This window comes from Nycticebus coucang, chromosome 14 (assembly GCF_027406575.1).
Source record: "Nycticebus coucang isolate mNycCou1 chromosome 14, mNycCou1.pri, whole genome shotgun sequence".
NCBI classification, from domain to species: domain Eukaryota; kingdom Metazoa; phylum Chordata; class Mammalia; order Primates; family Lorisidae; genus Nycticebus; species Nycticebus coucang.
The window spans coordinates 19,648,378-19,667,360 of record NC_069793.1 but is presented as its reverse complement, the minus strand read 5'-3'; the positions used below and the strand labels follow the sequence as shown (position 1 = coordinate 19,667,360).

General features: G+C 40.2%; 1 protein-coding gene and 1 pseudogene across 22 annotated transcripts in view; one reads left to right on the top strand and one right to left on the bottom strand.

Annotated features, from left to right (window-relative positions):
- PHF21A (PHD finger protein 21A) overlaps window positions 1-16,267 on the bottom strand; it is a 199,898-nt gene extending 183,631 nt beyond the window's left edge. For 7 of the 21 annotated variants that reach the window (XM_053560395.1, XM_053560419.1, XM_053560413.1 and 4 more), the window contains exon 1: window positions 15,709-15,973. The gene's annotated coding sequence lies outside the window, so the exon portion shown is untranslated. The other 14 variants (XM_053560397.1, XM_053560399.1, XM_053560402.1 and 11 more) reach the window with 9 other exon arrangements.
- On the top strand, window positions 2,429-3,755 carry LOC128564704 (26S proteasome regulatory subunit 6A-like; annotated as a pseudogene). Its single transcript, XR_008374141.1, has one exon. The product of XR_008374141.1 is annotated as a 26S proteasome regulatory subunit 6A-like (transcript).
- Window positions 16,268-18,983: the final 2,716 nt, after the last annotated feature.

Sequence of the window (18,983 nt, the reverse complement as noted above, 5' to 3'; positions counted from 1 at the left end):
CCAAGTACAGCATGCTAACATTTTACTAAAAGATATTTTCATTCTACATTTGTATCTGGTTCGCTTTTCATTTGAACTACTGTTATATTTCAATGGTCATTATTTCTTTATACTAAATTGTCAATTTGGCATTCCTAGTCTATCTTCCCCACACACAAAAAGGGTGGGGAAGAACCATCAGCTTAAAACCCTCTAACAGCAATAACTGCAATATACTTTGCATATAGATTAAATAAAGAAAATAAACAGCACAAAGATTTTTGTAGGCTTTTTAGTATCAAGTCCTGATAAGTTAACAGCATCTGTTCCTTTCAGAAAAAGAATTCTTCTCTGAGGTGTTGGGGTTGGGGGGAGAAGTAAACAAATACTAAATAGAATAATTCAAGTTAAAGTTTGGTCTTCATGAAATGATGGTTTCAATAATTTGCACATATCCAACTCTATCGAGTGATAATTGCTTTTTAAGATACCCTCAAAAATGCTGCAGCAACAAGCCAAATACAACCACTTGTACTTAACATGCATGCTGCATACTCTACAATGTTACGTCACATCAGGCACAGAGAAGACGCTTACCAAGCTATCCTGCGTTCTATAAACTGCCTAACAACAACAGAAAAAGGCACTGCCATCTCAATGGGAGTAGGAGCTATCAGGGTAAGCAGCCTTTTCTCTTTGGTCACCTCCAAAGAAAACAAATAAGGCTTATGCTTCTGTCTTTTAAGCTCTCCTCTCTCAAGGCCTTTACTCTCAATCTTTCGGCCTTTCACAGAAAGAAAGGCTGTTTCTTTAAAATTAAAAAGCTCCAAAAGATCACTCCAACTTAAAAGCCCCACACCTTTTACCAACTGTCCTCCAGCTGTCCCCATGGCTGCCTCTTCTGCAGGAAGAATAGCCCGTCCAGAACACTCGTCTCCAAGTGGGTGTGAGCACCCTGAGGAAGGGAGCCACTGGGAAGACAATATTACAATTTATGTTTTTAAATCTCACCCTTTTTAAAATTTCGGCTTTCCTGTATGCTTAATAACATATGTAACATGCTAGTTCAGACTATTATACATGTACTGGTAGCCATAATTTTTGAAAGTTTGGAGACCACTGGTCAAGACAACTGGGTCTAGAATGAAAAAGAAAAATTGGGCTCTACCATTACCTTACTCAAAGTCTTGTGTCTGACTCAGTTTCAACATCCATGAAATGACTACTCTGAGAAAGAATAAAATACTCTGAACCACTCAAAACGAAAACCACATTTCTGAATGCTATCAATGAGAAACACTTTCACGCTGGCATTATAACTTTGACTATGGTATAGTTTAAATAAACTGCTATACTATCAGATCCAGTTCTTAGAATTTTTTTCCTTTTTAAAAAATTTCACAACAATATAAGGATGCATACAATTAGGTTACATTGTTTGCCTTTGTTAGGTGAAGTCCAAGCTGCAATTGAGCCCTTCATTCAGGGGTGCCATACGCCCCTACGTTGTACCCAATAGAAGAGAACTTATAAGTTCTTAGAATTTTAAGGCAAACCTTTAGTTCTTTACTAAATGTGGGTCTAAAGAAACATAAAACAACTTAGAGGCAAAAAGTGAATTCTAGGATTAGAAAGACATTTTTTAAAACTTCTATAACAAGAAACATTATTACTTATGTAATAAAAATATTTACGAATTACAATGAATTATGACTAACAACCTCAGCAACAAGGTAAAACTCTCAAAGCTAGAATCAAGACTTCTATTTAATGTAAATTATAAGAACTTGTCTTTTTAAATATAAAAGAAATATGGAAATATAAAATATGCCAGAAAAATAAATAGCAAATACTTTTTTATTTTTTTTTTTTGAGACAGAGTTTCAAGTTGTTGCCCTCAGTAGAATGCAGTGGCATCACAGCTCACAGCAACCTCAAACTCTTGGGCTTAAGCAATTCTCTTGCCTCAGCCTCCAAAGTAGCTGGGACTACAGGTGCCTACCACAATGCCCGACTATTTTTTGGTTGTAGTTGTCATTGTTGTTTAGCAGGCTTGACCCAGGCTTGAACCTGCCAGCCTTGGTGTACGTGGCCAATGCCCTACTCACTGAGCTATGGGCTCTGAGACAATTTTATCTTTTTTTTTAACTGGCTTAAAAAATACTAGGTTACCAGGCAGCACCTGTGGCTCAAAGGAGTAGGGAGAGGGCCCCATATGCCGGAGGTGGTGGGTTCAAACCCAGCCCTGGCCAAAAACTGCAAAAAAAATACTAGGTTACCAGTATAGCATTCAACAGTGATGGAGTAAGGATAGGTGACAGAGGTGAGGTTAGCCCACACTATTCCAATGAAAATGCAACAACTAGGACTCATTCCTGTGCAGGGTATCTTTATATGCTGATTAAGCAGTACTAGTTTAGATTTCTATTAACTAAAATCTACGGACTCGACAGGAGAAGATGGTGACCCTGTGGGATGAGGCTGAGCAGGATGGAATTGGGAAGGAGGTGCTCAAGATGTCCACAGAAGAGATTATCCAGCACACACAGCTGCTGGACAGTGAAATCAAGATCATGAAGAGGGAAGTGTTACAAGTCACTAATGAACTCCAAGCCATGAAGGACAAGATCAAAGAGAACAGTGAGAAAATCAAAATGAACAAAGATCCTGCCATACCTTGTCTCCAACATTTTCGAGCTACTAGATGTTGATCCAAATGACCAAGAGGAGGATGATGCTAATATTGACCTGGACTCCCAGAGGAAGGGCAAATGTGCAGTGATCAACACCTCTACACGACAGACATACTTCCTGCCTGTGATGGGGTTGGTGGATGCTGAAAAGCTGAAGCCAGGAGACCTGGTAGGTGTGAACAAAGACTCGTATCTGATCCTGGAGCCCCTGCCCACAGAGTCTGACTCACAGGTGAAGGCCATGGAAGTGGATGAAAGGGCCACAGAGCAATATAGTGACATCGGGGGCTTAGACAAGCAGATCCAGGAGCTGGTAGAGGTCATTGTCTTGCCAATGAACCACAAGGAGAAATTTGAGAACTTGGAGATCCAGCCTCCAAAGGGGGTGCTGATGTACAAAGGTACAGGTAGGAAGACCCTGTTGACCCAGGCCTGTGCTGCACAGACTAAGGTCACATTCCTAAAGCTCGTTGGCCCCCAGCTAGTACAGATGTTCATTGGTCAAGGGGTCTGGGACGCCTTCACCTTGGCCAAGGAGAAAGCTCCCATCAATTATTTTCATCGATGAGCTGGATACCATTGGCACCAAGTGCTTTGACAGTGAGAAGGCAGGGCACCGGGAGGTACAAAGGACAATGCTAGAGCTTATGAACCAACAGGATGGCTTCCAGACTAACACACAAGTAAAGGTAATTGCAGCCACTAAAAGGGTGGATATCCTGGACCCTTCCCTGCTCTGCTCAGGCCGTCTGGACCACAAGATCGAGTTCCCAATGCCTAATGAGGAGGTCGGGGGGAGAATCATGCAGATCCACTCCCAGAAGATGAACATAGTCCTGACATGAACTATGAGGAGCTGGCCCACTGCACAGATGATTTCAATGGGGCCCAGTGCAAAGCTGTGTGTGTGGAGGTGGGCATTGATCGCACTGCGCAGAGGTGCCACGGAAATCACCCACGAGGAGTACATGGAGGGCATCCTGAGGTGCAAGCCAAGAAGAAAGCCAACCTACAGTACTATGCCTAGGGGCACCCCAGCCTGCCCTTGGTCTCTTGGTGGTTAAAATGCGTAATAAAAGATGGTTTGGGGTAAATAATAATAATAATAATAATAAATAAAATATTACAAGTATTATCTTGGTTTTAAAACCTTACTTTATTTTGAAAATGTTGAGTGAATGAATGCTTCCTAACATTCGGTCAGTTCCGAACAAAGACCCTGCCATAGTAGGTCTAACAAGAACTGAGACTACTAGCTCTTAAAAAGTTATCTAAAAACACAACTGGGGCGGCGCCCGTAGCTCAGTGGTAGGGCCACATACACCAAGGCTGGCAGGTTCGAACCTGACCCAGGCCAGCTAAAAACGACAATGACAACTGCAACAAAAAAACAGCCGGGCATTGTGGAGGGAATCTGTAGTCCCAGCTACTTGGGAGGCTGAGGCAAGAGAATTGCTTAAGCCCAAGTATTTGAGGTTGCTTGCTGTGAGCTGTGATGCCACAGCGCTCTGCCTAGGGCAATAGCTTGAGACTCTATTTCAAAAAATAAATAAAAAGAAAAGAAAAGAAAAAACACAATTGCTCTCTAAGTAGCTACCAGAATAAACTAGTAGAATTTAACTCTGAAATGACACCTCCTAAATTAAATTCCTTGGACAGGACAGAAAACAATATTGTCATTTTAAATGAATTTTTTTTTAAGTTTTAAAAATAACAATGACCATTTCTAAGGCATCAGGTACAAATAAAAAGAATTTAAAATGCTTTCTGCCTCATATGTAACAATCGGTCTAGGGCACTGTATCTTACCTACCTCTCTTCCTCCAATCTTACTCCCATTCCCACGTGAGCCCTATGTTCAATAACAAGCAAGTTTTGAAAATAGTCACCTAAAAAAAAAAAAAAAAAAACTTCAATAGAGTATTATGGTATACTTCTACTTCTTAAAAAATGCCTATATAGATTACACGTACATAACCACACAAGAAAAGTTTAAAAGCAGGATGGGAATGGGAAGACTAATTTTTTACTATATACAAATCTATGTTGCTAAGTCCCTACTGACTTTCACAACTCAGTTGCACTGCTTTTGTAGTATTTCTTAAAAGAAAGGACACTCGCGCCAGGCACAGTGGCTTACGCCTGTAATCCTAGCACTCTGGGAGGCTGAAGTGGGTGGACAGCTTGAGCTCCTGAGTTCCAGACCAGCCTGAGCAAAAGCGAGACCTCGTCTCTACTAAAAACAGAAAACCTGAGGCAGGAGGATCGCTTGCGCTCAAGAGTTTGAGGTTGCTGTGAGCTATGACACCACAGCTCTCTATCCAGGGTGATAGCTTGAGATTCTGTCTCAAAAAAGGACACTTATCCTTTCACTTATCCTTATCCAAAAAAGGACACAGTCTAAAATATAAAGTTACGTAAGAACTGATGGGAACAGTGAATGCAAACAATCTGCACCTAATAAAATTTATAAAATAACCTATATGCTAAAGTGCCCAACTTCCAATCTTTAAGAAATAGATATTACTTATGTACATCTAGTCCCCCATGCTAGGCACTGTGCTTGGCAATGGGCATACATGATGAACAAAACAGGCACTGTTCCAAAAGCCTTCTCTTCCATTCTATTCCAGTGCTTACTATTCCTAAAACCCTGAACCCAACCCAACGAAAATCAACATGAAACAAGTCTCAGAATGACACATCATGGCTGTAGCCATTTCAGTAAATTGAAAACTTCTTTAGTAATTCATTTTCTAGGTTTCTATGGGAATTACATAGTTTGGTAAAGCACTGTGGACACTTAAAAGAGCAGAGGCTCAGGACTCAAATCTAGGCTTGAATCCAGGTTGTATTTGTTACCTATGTAATCCCAAAAGGAAACCTCTGCTTCCTCACTTGTAAAATGGAGGTAGGATAATAATAGTAAATCCTCAGAATATTGCTGTAAGGATTAAAATTAAGTGAGATCCTATGTGTAAAAAGCCTTAGCACTACACATAATAAACAGTATTATTGATAACAACAGATAGCCCTAAGGTACAAAACCTACTCTTAACTTGATAAACATTTAAAATCTATATCCATGTCATTTCCTCAAAATGCATATGTCGTTTCTCCAAAAACACATATGTATTTATGTAAGCCTGCATATTAATACATAAATAAAATGTTTGTATTTTAAAAATTAAAATTCATCAACATGAACACTCAAAATTCAAATTTTTCAATCCTGTAACAATACACCAGTACATTCATGATACCTATGTGATAATACACACGCAAATGTTATCATATATATTCTCAAGAACTATATACATTAAGAACTTGCTTATTTGCTGAAGTGAGACTCTATCTTAAAAAAAAAATTTGTTTATTGGGGGCAAGGTGAATCACTTATTTTGGGGGTTATTTTTATTCTAATTTATGCACTTAAAATTTTACAATTCAATATTATTAACATGACATAGACGAATACCTTACAATCCAGCCTCTTATTAGTGGTTAAAATTCAACTTACACTATTTAAGTATTATCTCATCTAATCTTTTTAATAGCATAATGAAGCAGGCTCTTATTATTATCCCCATTTTACCACTGGGAAAACTAAAGCCCAGCAAGGAAGACTTTCCCAATAATGTACAGTTAAGTGACAGGAAACACAAAGAAATAAAATTTATTAAATTTCTTCTAATACATTTTGAAGAAATGACATGGACATAGATTTTAAATGTTTATCAAGTTAAGAGTAGGTTTTGCACCTTAGGGTTATCTGTTGTTATCAACAATACTGTTTATTACGTGTAGTGCTAAAGCTACAAGACTGGACTTATGGCCAACTCTTCTGACACCATGACAACTTTTTTCTTCACATTGGTCTGTGCTCCACAGTTCAGGTGTGGCAGAGGTCTCTACAGTGAATACACAAAACTGCCCAGTTTTACTCTCCTTATTTCCAATTTTAGGATTTCAAGAATTAGAGGACTATGTATAATAATAAAATATACAAAAGGAAAATTCATCCAAACATGGTATCTTCCATATCAGCCCATTAAATGCCAAAGACCATTTTTTCTCCTTATACTTAGGTTTTTGTATTTAACTTCTTTGTAACTATTAAATTCTTCACTTCAATATTACATCTTGCAAAGACAAACTGATGTAAAATAAATAAAACAACTTATGAAGTACATCAGACCAGATTCCATAAATGTTTAATGTGTCGTAAAGAACCTATTTATTAATGTCTAATATACACACTAACAAATTTTTAAATGACACCATGAAGTAGGAAAAAGGCTAGTATTATTATAGCAGATTGGTTTGTTGTATAAATAAGTACTTAAAGAAATACTACTAAATGCAAAGTTTTTTTTTTATTTTTTTTTTGCAGTTTTTGGTGGGGCCAGGTTTGAACCCGCCACCTCTGGTATATGGGGCTGGCACCTTACTCCTTGAGCCACAGGTGCCGCCCAAGGCAGAGTTTCTTAAGTAAACATAGCAGCCCTAAGCAACAATAATCCTAGAACTCCCCATAAGGGAAAAAGATGGAATAGATATTGACCAAGCACGTAAGAAAGACACTTTCTGATTCTGCATACATTCAAACTAAGCCACATATATCTCAAACAGCTTTCCTTTCCTATCTCAAACAGCTAAAAGTAACAAACCATGCAAATAAAAATATCCTACAAGTTCAAGAACCTAAAAGAAGTCAGTGTCCTAACAGAGAAAATTAATGTAAAGACTTAAGTTTTTTGAGCCTAACATTTTATTAGTAAGTATAACCCACGGATTCTGTTTACTGTCCTTCAATGCATCAATCCTGTAACACTGTGAACTGCAGTTGATAGTTTGGTACATGCTTCTAAACACAACAGAATTCTTCCAAGGTTACAGACACTGTAACACAAGGAGCGTTTCTGCAGCATTTTATTTTCATTAATCAATTAGTTTGGATATTCTACCAGTGAAAACCTTGCAAACAAAGAAATTTTCATTATCTTTCAAACTTTCTGAAGTCAACCAAACTTCAGGGGCTACAATTACTAGATGGGGAGAGCTGAATTCCTGTCAAAATTCTGCTGTTAGCTGGTTGTCTGACTTTGAGCATATATGACTCAGGGAGAAACTAAGGTGCAAAGGCACGGTAAGTACAGCAAAACATTCTAAGGAATTGCCACATCATTACCATAAGAAAAAAGTCTTAAGGTCTTCTTAGAACAGCTGAGCTTGGGATCAAACTATAATGCAAAAAGAAGAAAAATGTCAAGCATGCTATTTTTTTCTAATAACAGTTAACTATTGCTGCTGCTCTTAATTCCAAACATTTACTGAGCCCTTATGATGTGCCAAGCATTGTCACAGATTTTAACATTTAATCCCTCTGCAAAAACTCTCTGATAATAGTTAATAAAGCAGTAGACTCCTTCACGAAGACGTAAATTTAAATGTTACAAATAAAAACATAAATTATTAGGAAAATCTCACTTTTCTCTGCCCCTCAGCCTGTATCTCTGAGTATTACAATTTTCTAAAACGTTGATTTTCAGATATTCCAGTTAGAGGTATGATATTCAAGATGTTGACAATTATTACAGAAGAATAACAGAACTCCAAAATTAAATACTGGTACAAAAAACCTCCCATCCAACTTTAACTACATAATAACTGCTCCATTTAAAAAAAAACAAACAAGGAACACCATATATATCAGGACTGACAATAAGAGGCTTCTAATGCCCACAGTAGCAATCAATGAGGCTATAATTATAAAGAGACCTGTATCATCACATACATAAAAATAATTTACAATTGCTAAGTTTATATATATACACACACATACATGTTATCTTACATGTAAATCTTACAGTGTCTGACAAAAAATACAAAGTAATTTATGGTAAACTAAAATACTAGTTTGTTTCTGAAGACTCACTTTAGAATTTCATCAGCATAATAATCATAGTATTAATAATCAAACTTTACTTAGCAGAAAGTTCTTAAAGGCTTGGGAAGCAGTATATAAAATGGAGTAGACAAGAGGAAAAGGCTCCCTGTGCTGTTCACATCAACTACAGGTCCCAGCATGCAATGCTCTAATCTGAAATTAAGCGAAAGCTGCAATGCATCCTGGGACTTGTAGTAAGTAAACCACTTTACCCTATCACAGCAAGTTTCAAAAAGTCTGAACAATCTAGCATCATTTGACTGGATCTTATTATCAAGGTCTAGGCAAATTTAGATCTCATTTGTTCTCGGCTCTGGCACATGTGTTCTCTAGCACATACTGGGAAAAGTATCAATTAAGATTTAGATCAACATTTTCACATTAGGAAAAACATAGACAATAAGCATATACAAAATGATTAACAAGATTTGACATGACAGAAAATTCAATTTTTAAAACAAATTTTTAAAGTTTGGTTGGATCCATTTTGACATTCTCTAAACCACTTCCCCAAAATGTTTTAATTATTTTAACAGGTTTCCTTTTAACAGTTATTCAAGACATACTTTATAATTTTTCTTGAAGAAAATTCTCACAAGTAAAATTTTCCATATTTCAGTACTGTCAACTAGGAAATACATTTTTATAATAATACACACACCATCCCATAAACAAACAAAAAATTGAAGTTCTTCTGACAAGTCTTATTCTGTATTTATGCCATCCAATTCTCACCCCTAATTCTCTACACACACTCTCTCTCTCTTCTGGAAAGAACACTTAGAAAAAGAACATTCCAAGTATAGGCCCATTAACCTATTCTAAAAACACAAAAACGTTTTTTAGGCTATCAACAACATGTCTTAACACAAGCTGATAAGTTTGAGCTGTAATTTATGTATATACAGTTGCTATACACACTGATTTTCTGCAAGACTGTGGAAGGAGGCTGGGAAAGAACTCAATGCAATCTGCATTAGGAGGCCTAACACAGGTGGTGGGTTATTTTCAGGCAACAGCACCTTCACAAACATGCTGTGGAATATAGTCCAAGAAATTCCTAACAAGGAAAGATAAGCTGGCACACAAATTTAACACAATCCATCTAAAAATCACCTGCAACACATGCTACTACATTTCACCATATAAGTGACAACCTACTAAAGGATCTGAAGCTTCATCAATACAACATACTGTCCATAAGGCCAAAGACAGCAGTTGCCATGGTTACTATCACCCACTTTTATCAGGAAATTATTATTATTACCCCAAAGTTTTTGGTACTTAAATTTTTTTTTAAAAGCAGTTTAGGGTTCTGTTAATTGAGCAAAAGAATCAACTACTGTTTGATTTGCAAGTATGCTGCTTTAGAGATGCACATGGTTAACAATACTTGGATCTGCAGCAGAAAAAAAATCAATTCCTTTCTGCTGCTCCTTCTCCTCAAGTACTGACAGTTTGTATTCTCAATGCAGCCAAAACAATAAAACAAAACCCATCTTTTTGGCTTCTGTGTTTAAGTTTTTTTCCCCCTAGGCCCACAAACAGAGTCAAAATAAAGCCTAGATCATCAACCTGTTAGGCCCCATCCCTTTCCTATCTCCATCTTACTGTTTCACTTTCTTGTCTATTTAAAAAAGCAAAAAATATTTTCATAGGTGATTCCAAAATATAGGAAAGAATAGTTTCCTTCAACTGAGATCCGCTCACTCTTTTTAATGTAATAATAATAATAAAAGGCAGGGGGAGGAGGAAGACTTGCAGAGTTATTAGAAGAAAAAAGCGGACAGTAAACTGCCACACAAGCCTCTGGTGTAAAAAAGTTGCTATTTAAAACCCCAAAGGATAACTGAACCTCACATACAAGCTCTACAAGAGAACAGTTCACCATTACCCCAGCTTCAGACTGAACTGATAGACCAGTAATAGGAAAGTTATTCATAAAAGTCTACTTCAACTTTTTCACCAAAGATAACTATTCAAAAATATAACATGCAGGTAAGAATTATGATAGCCTACAAAATAGTACGGCCATATATACACACAAAACATACAAAGAGGAAAATCATATCCTATTTAAGAAATAATTATCTACAATATATTTAATACAGTGTTAAAATATGACTTCTTTAAAAAATTTCCAAAGCAGCAAAAATATTCACCTGGTAAAGTTAATGTATTCAAAATGTACTGCTATGAGCCTAAAGCAGTCTTAGGCCTACAAAAGCCCACGTACAAAAGTTCCTCAGAAGTCAACATAAATCATGAATATTTCCCAGCACAAAATAACATGAAAATTCAAACATGTTTTAAGAAATCAGTTCTGAATATAGATATAAAAGAGTTCTGTCAAAGGTCAGAAACCTAAAACTTTAATCCCTTTGAATAGTAATTAAATACAAAAGGCTTCAGCAATAAAATACTAAGATACAAAATTTAAAAGCACATTAATATAACCTTAACTTCAGTATTTCTTCACAAAAAGCTTCAATATTCACTGTCTGTGGGATAAAAAAGTTAATACTACCACTGAGAAGTTTCATTTTTACTTCAACAGCTAAATGTTTCTGTCACCCTTCGCAGAAGCAAGTTTCTACATTTACTTTCTAATTGGGGATATATCACAAAGAACAGTCACTTCTAAGATACTACATTTTTGGATTTGCTCATAAACACAAGGTTTCCAAATTATCTGTATTTTTTTAAATTTTTATTCTAAATTTGTGAGCGGAGTCTATTAAGAAAGCCATAACTTTAAACTTTCAGGTTATTGCTACATAAAAATATTTCAGTGTGCTCCTCCAGATTTGAATAGTCATTTCCTCATGCATCCTTCTAATACAGACAAACAAAAATGATACACACATATATTAAATACTAATCCATACAGATAGGCATCTTTTTCACTGTGCAATAAGCCTGAAAGCTTTCGTCATTAAGAATTTTTCAGAAAGTCAGCAGAGTCAATCAAAACAATCAAAATATTAACGGTGACATCTGTTACTCTGTGTATGAATAAAAAAAAATCTATAGAAAAATCCCGGAACTTAGATACCCACCAACATCAACTACTATCCCATCGATGGAGAAATGAAGAAAAACTTTTAATAGGGGATACACATTTCACAGCATCTTGCAAAGGAAAAACAATCTTTTTTTTTCTTTTTAACTATGGGAAACTGACTAGGCATCATTTGTTAAACAAAGCTTCAAAACTTTAACGAATATATTTTCAGTAACTATAGCAGTATTTAAAAAACAAAAATTAATAAAGTGTCCAGGGGCACTTTTAATGCACTAATTTCCTAACTGATGTGGGAAAAGTTAGCATTTTAAGACAAGAAGCTTCTGTCCATGTATTAATTAGTTACCCATCTTAACAGCTTATCTGCATGGATTCTGACAATTTACCAAGAACTGTTACATGTATTATCTCATTTGATCTTACTGAGAAAAAAGTATGATTTTTTTGCCTAAAAAATAGACAAAATTCAAAGCAAGTTCATCACATTCTCTAACATTCCTAAGTTTTTACAACTTTGATATGAAACTTTATAAGCAACCACAGTAGCATATTTCCAGTGATAATCAATTCACCTAATACTTAACTGAGTTTCAAAGGACCATCTGCAGTAAATGCTCTGACACTGTTAAAATAGCTACTTTCATCTTTCTGCAGTTATTGGTTAAGTGTTACTAATTGACATATCAGCAATGACCTATAACAGATAAAACTTTACTTATAGCTCAAGAATTTGGTTCTTGGGAAGCCAACTTACGTACAACTGTATGTACTTATAAAGCTGAGTATATCAGAAAAAAAGTTAAGTCTAAAATTTTTTCCATACAACATCTCAATTACTCTATATTCTATTTGTATTACTATTACAGAGATATCACAAAGCTTGAAGTCGTAAATCATATCAACCACTTTTATTTGTAGCAATCACAATTTCCTAAAATATGTATTCAACACTCCTATTATCAATACAAGACTAATTCCCCTTTAAAATAGAGTAATTCTAACAATGCCCTGTATCTGACCTGAGTCCAGTATCCTTAAACTATCCACATTAAGTCTACTTTTTATAGTACTGTATGGGTAAAGTGCAGTCAGAGATTTCACTTTCAAATAACAGACCTAATTTATGAATGAAATTTTTAAATGGACTTACTCAAAATCTTTCTGGAACTTTAAGATGTTAATCCTGTTGCTTAGGTGAAACTAAGTAAAGCTGTAATAAATAGTAAGACCCTTAAAATCAAAAATTTCCTTTATCTTGCTGTAGCACCTCCTGCTGGATAGCATTTAGAGATCTTCATGTAAGCAGAAGAAGATTTCAGAGGCAGCTCCTTCCAGACAATTGAACCGAAAAAAGGATGGACTCTTGAAAGCTAAAAGAAATAGGACCCCGTCCATCACTTACACCTCTTAAAAATAAAAATTAGCATAGGTTGGTGTCTGATAACTATTCCAGTTCCATAAAGACTTGCCTGAGTCCAAAGTGCAAAATGCCTGGCAAAATTATCTTAAAACTAACAGTAAAAGCCTTCAAGAACACTCAAGCAAAAGATTTTCTTCCAAGCAGCCAAGCAATGCCAGTCAAAATGCAAATATTGTTACCAAAAAGCAAAAGACTGATGTTAAAAAAAAAAAAACCTGGATATTTTTAACATGTTAGCCAGATGTTTGTGTTTTGAGAATTTTCTGCACTATTATTATTCCCTTCACTTAAGGATATCAACAGAAGTTTTAAGTACAGAAATTTTTTTGATAAACTTCCATGTAACTGCACACAAAAATTTCCTCTTTGCTATCAAAATTAATGTCCTGGGATTTCAAAATGCATTTTTCATTCTTTTTAATGGCCCCTAATAAACTAATTTGAAGCCCACAGTATAGATTACATATACACAAAGACAAAAGAAAATAAGGAACTTACCAAAATTAAAATGAATAGTATTCCCAGTAAAAATGTAGTAACAATTTCCAACAATGCTGTAAACCAAGTAAATTGTGAAACTTAAAATAGGGAGGAGGGGGCTCGTCTTCAGAATCCCAAAGAAAAGCTGACCTATTTATTTCTACTGCTCAAACGTGAGTGACTATCAGATATAAACAAATAACATAAACACTGAAAACTATGTTTACATGTTTTAGCCCCAACTTCAGTACCCTTACTAGGCCTCAATAAAGCTACAGATGTTGATGAGTATCCTCATAAAAAGGAGATATTCCTGCCCCTCACCCTAAAGAACCCTTATGAAGTGTGCCTATGAAAAGGCTTCCTTCCTAGAGTGCACAATTGCTTTAAAAAAAAAAAAAAAAAACTTTCATCAACCCAAATTAATCTGATTCTAATATTCAGCTATCAATTATTAATACACAAATGTTCTTTCTCTCTCTAACTTCCCCAGCTCCAGCTTCTATGTTCCTGACACTGACTAGTAAGGAAAATGCACAACTTGCACCCTAGCTATGGGGCAAATCTTTGAAATCCGAAACACAGCCACAAAGTTCACTGTCAAGGCCAGTGCTGAGGCCCACATACGCCCGGACCTTAACTCACATTTGAAATTCTAGAAATCCATACTCCTGAAGACATCATTTAAAAACAACACAATGTGGACGTGCAGAGTGAGATCCTCTACTTCAAGACCTAAACAAAGAATATTTCAACATATGACCGGAATATGATGACACCAGATTCACCAATGAAAACAAAACCTGCCTACCATTAGCAGTCGTGCCCTCATCTCAACAACTCAACTACTTAGAAATCACTCTCAGCACATCTGCACCCCACAACCGGCCTGTGGCCTTCACCGGGGGTGCAAACCAGCGACAAAGTTGAAAAGAGACATTTTCCCCCGGTGCCCAATCTCGATATCAACCCCTCCCCTACCAGGGCCACCTTGCTGCTACCCACCATCGCGAACGTGGTCAGGGGAAAAAAAAGAAATCCTAACAGCACCGCTCAGCAGAATAAAGAGACCAAAGAGAAGATGACGAGAAGTGTTGGGAACTGCGTGCACGGCGGGGCTGGACCAAACGGAAAGAGTCCCACTCCGCGCGCCCCTCCCCCCGGCGGGGGCGCGGGCGGGGGAGGGGCGGCCGCGGCCCCTCTCCGAGCGGCCTGTCCGCCCCGGCCAGCGCGGGGTCCCGGGGGCGCCCTGCGGCCGCCAGCGGCGGGGGCAAATGAGGGAGGGCCGGCCCCGGGGTGAGGGGTGCAGGCAGACTCTCCGGAATAACAAGTTGCAGAAGAAGAAGAATAAGCGGAATTTCCCCCAACGCTGCTCCGGCCACCCAAGACAAATGCACCAACACACACACACACACACTTGGGCCCGGCAGCGTCAGCAGCCGCAGCTTTTTTTTTTTTTTTTAATCCAGATCCCTCAGTCTCCAAACAAGATGGTTTTCCAAAAAAAATTTTTTTAAATAAATAAATAATCATAATAAAAACTTCCCCCGACAGCATCCCGGGGTGGGGTAGGGGGGTAAAAGAGCCAAGGGTGCCATCCCAGAGCCGAGGGAGAGCCGTAAGGGCGGGCGAGGTTCCGCGCCCCCCGCCCCCGCCCGCGGCCCCCAGCCGGGACAATGTGACGCCCCCTCCAGCCACCCCCGGCACGCCGCCTCTGTCACCAGCTCCGGCCCAGCACTCAGCGCCCAGGCTCCCGAGGCTGCTCGTAAACTTACTTCCAATTTATCCTGGGGAGGGGTGGAGGGCAGAGGGGAAGAAGGGGGGAGACACGGTTTTCCCATTGTCTTTTTTTTAGGGGGGGAGGAATAAGAAGGGCACACAGGGGGGCGCCCCGAAGGGGAAGTTATTGCTCAAATCTCAAGTTGACTGAGGGGTCCTGACGAGAACACCCCCCTTTCCCTCCTCCCTCCCACACACCCCTCCCCTCCCCCTACCTCTCCCCACAACAAACTCTAAGCAAGCAGCCCCAGTTCCTCCCAGAGACAAACACCAGAGACAAGACAGAGGGAGAGGGGGAAGGGAGAGGGAGGAGAAATAGAGCTACTCCAGAAAAGAGAGAAGAGTGAGGAGAAGAGAGAATGGAAAAGCTGGGATACTGCACCCTCCTGCTGCTGGCTGGCTGTCCCCCCTGGCAGCTGGAGGCAGGAACTCTGAGCAGGAGAAGCAGGAGGAGGAGGAGGAGGGAACTCTTCTTCATGGGGAGGGAGGGAAGAAGCTGGAGCTGCTGCTGCTGCTTCTGCTGCTGCTCTGGGCCTCTCGCACTTTTTAGATATTAGTGTATTAAGATGGTAGGTTGTTCCCTTCTCCCTCCTCCTCCTCCTCCTCCTTCTCCTCCTCCTCCTCTCCTCTCCCTCTCTCCCTCACTCACTCACTCTCTCCTCTCTCTCTGGGCTGTTTCTTTCCTCCTCTTCCCCAGGCAAAGGGGGGGGCGGGGAGGAGGGGGGTGGGGGGAGGAACTGGATCCTCCTCCTCCAGGAGAGACACACTCAGGCCTCGGGCCGGAATAGGGAGGGGGGAATCAGAGCAGCAGGAGAGAAACTGTGGGAGACAAACAAGCCCAACTCTTCATCCTCCTCCTCCTCCTCTCAGCAGCAGCAGCGAGCACCACCAGCCCATTCACCACCCGGCCCCGGGCCGCAGCACCTCCGCCGCCTTAGCCCGGGGATCCCTCCGCCCAGGCCCAGACACACTCGCCCGCGCGGGAGCCCGCCGCGCGGCCCCGCCGGCCCGCCGCCGCCGCCGCCGTGCGCGCCCCCGCCGCTCCCGAGAGCCGGGCGAGAGGGACTGGGGCTGGGAAAGCGGGGACGAGGGAGGGAGGAGCGGAGGCGCCGGGGGAGAGGGGCTCGGCGGGGAGGGAGGGGACCGCCGGGCGGAGTGCTCGGCGTCTAGCCCAGGGCCCCCGTGCCTCTGCCCGCGGCTCTCAGGACGTGCGGGCTCCCCCCGGGGGCGGCGGGGCGGCGGCGGGGACCCGCGGCGGCGCTCGGGCGGGCGGACTACTTGACGTGTCGGTGCGGCGAATTTATTTCACTTTGCCTAAGGAACGGGGTGTGCTGCGGCCCCCATTGCCTAGGGAAAAAACCCGGATGTAAAGTGAGTGAAACTAAACTAGAGTGAAGTAGGGCAGCAGCCGCCAAACTCCAGTACAGTGGCGGCGGCGGCGGTGATGGGGCTGAGCACGGAGTGGCGGCGGCCAAACTCTGGAGCCGCCGCAATCATGGGCCCGTGCACCGCTGCAGCTCGGCTCCTATGCAGCCGCAGCCGAGGCGAGGCCGGGGCCCGATGCGGCCCCCCCAACTCCGCGGTCCGAGCCTAACTCCCCCTCCCGCCGGCGGGAGCTGCAAAGGAGCTCCGGAGCGGCCCTAACTCCCTCCAGTGCAACAGCAGTTTTAAGGGGAGGGGGAAAGCCGAGAGGACAGGAACGAGGAGAAGCAATGGGGAAGCACTGCAATGGGGGAGCGTGGTCCAGGCAACAGGAGAAAGATGCAACCTCAAGTCAAATGCAACATGCAATCCCCGGCCGCCGCTCGCCCGCTCCCTCCCCTCGCCACCCCGCCCCCTTTCCAAATAACTATCCTTGAACCACTTTATTAGCCGTACTTAGTCCCACACTCGCTTCGGGGAGGGGCGGGGGACGGGGGTCCTTTGCTCACCTTTATTTATTGGCGTTTTTTCCCCCCCTCTCCATGTTTTTTATTCCTAAGTTCTTTTGTTCTAAGGGGGATGATGGCATTTACTTTTCTGCTTTGTGTAGCAGGGCAATCACTGGGAATCGGCCACGTATAATCCGGCGGTTTGTCATATTTTATTAGTCAAAGTATTTTATGCCTATTCAACCTCCAAGGACTGTAACATGGAGAACTGCAGGGAAGAAAAAACATCAGAAGAATTCTTGTTTTGAGAGATTTCTTGGTGGGGGGGGTATTTAGATTTTTAAATCGATAAGTTTTAAACTTAAAGCTTAACGTTTTTGTATAGATGTATTACTGGATTCTAAAATAATCTCCAGCCACAATAAAGGTAAAAAAAAAAAAAGTAAAAAATCTTAGATTTAAAAAATAAAATCCCTACTGGACAGTGGTATTATCTGTTCTGTGCAGCACGCTGGACTTAACATAGTGTTGGCCTTCGAATGTTAAATAACAAAAAACCCCAACCTCAACTGAATACAAATGGGGGGGGGGTGGTTTTGTTTTTAAGGCTCAGCACTTTTCTAGCATCTGCCACTACGCATTTCCCAGGCATTGATTAGCCATGCAACTCTCATAGGCATGAAGTCCAGTTTTTGCAGATAAAGAGCAACAGTGGTAAGATGATTTGCCCAAAGTCAAAGTGAGTCATTCGCAGAACCAGAAATACCCTTGGACTTTTATTTGTTACTAGTGACATCTTTTCCATTAAATAGTATTTCCTCCAAGAATAGTATTTAAAAATAAATAGACGTTCTTTACCTTGGTATATATTTTCATCAGAGGTGCTTTGAGATCACTGGATATGAAGGCATTTTCTTACTTCTGTGACTTGCAAAATTAAGTTTAGCTTCTCAAGAAAAAGGAATTTTTTAAAAATTCTGATTTCTTTAAAAAAATGTATGGGCTTTATTTACATGTTGGCTTTATTTACTGTCTCATTAGTAGAATGAGCTTTATATTAAAAATTCACAACAGAGGAAGTATGAGAGTTTGAGAACAAAATGAAAACTTCTATAAATGATTCGAGAAGGCTGGATGCACTCATAATGTTGTGAACCTCAACCCATAACGCAGTCAAAATGAGTAACAAAACAAGTTGCATAGTTAAGACCCAGCTTTACCATCTTGAGATAACTCGGATGTATTTAAATTTAAACTGAAAGAGGAAAGGAGCCTTTCAAACTGATGGACTAAGTCACTCCAATCGTAACCTATTGGTCTCATTTCAGTTCATCGGAAGCAGCTGTCAACATTTTTTCAATGGAAGACTGCCTTAGTGTTTTTTCTGAAAAAAAAGTTAAATTTTTTTCAGAACTTCATAAAAATATTCCAGAACCTCAAATTACATAAATGCTACAGCATGGGGGTCAGCAAATGTTTTCCGTAAAAACCCAGATAGTAAATATCTTAGACTTTGCACACACACAACTTCTCAACTCTGTGGTGTAACACAAAAGCATCCCTAAGACAATATGTAAATATTTATGGGCCTTGACATTTGAATTTTATGGGGGTTTTTTTGGAGACAGAGTTTCAGTACGACCTTGGTAGAGTGCTATGACATCACCGCTCACAGCGACCTCAAACTCTTGGGCTTAAGCAATTCTTTTGCCTCAGCCTCCCCAGTAGCTGGGACTAGAGGCATCTGCCACAAGGCCCAACTATTTTGTTGTTGCAGTTGTCGTTG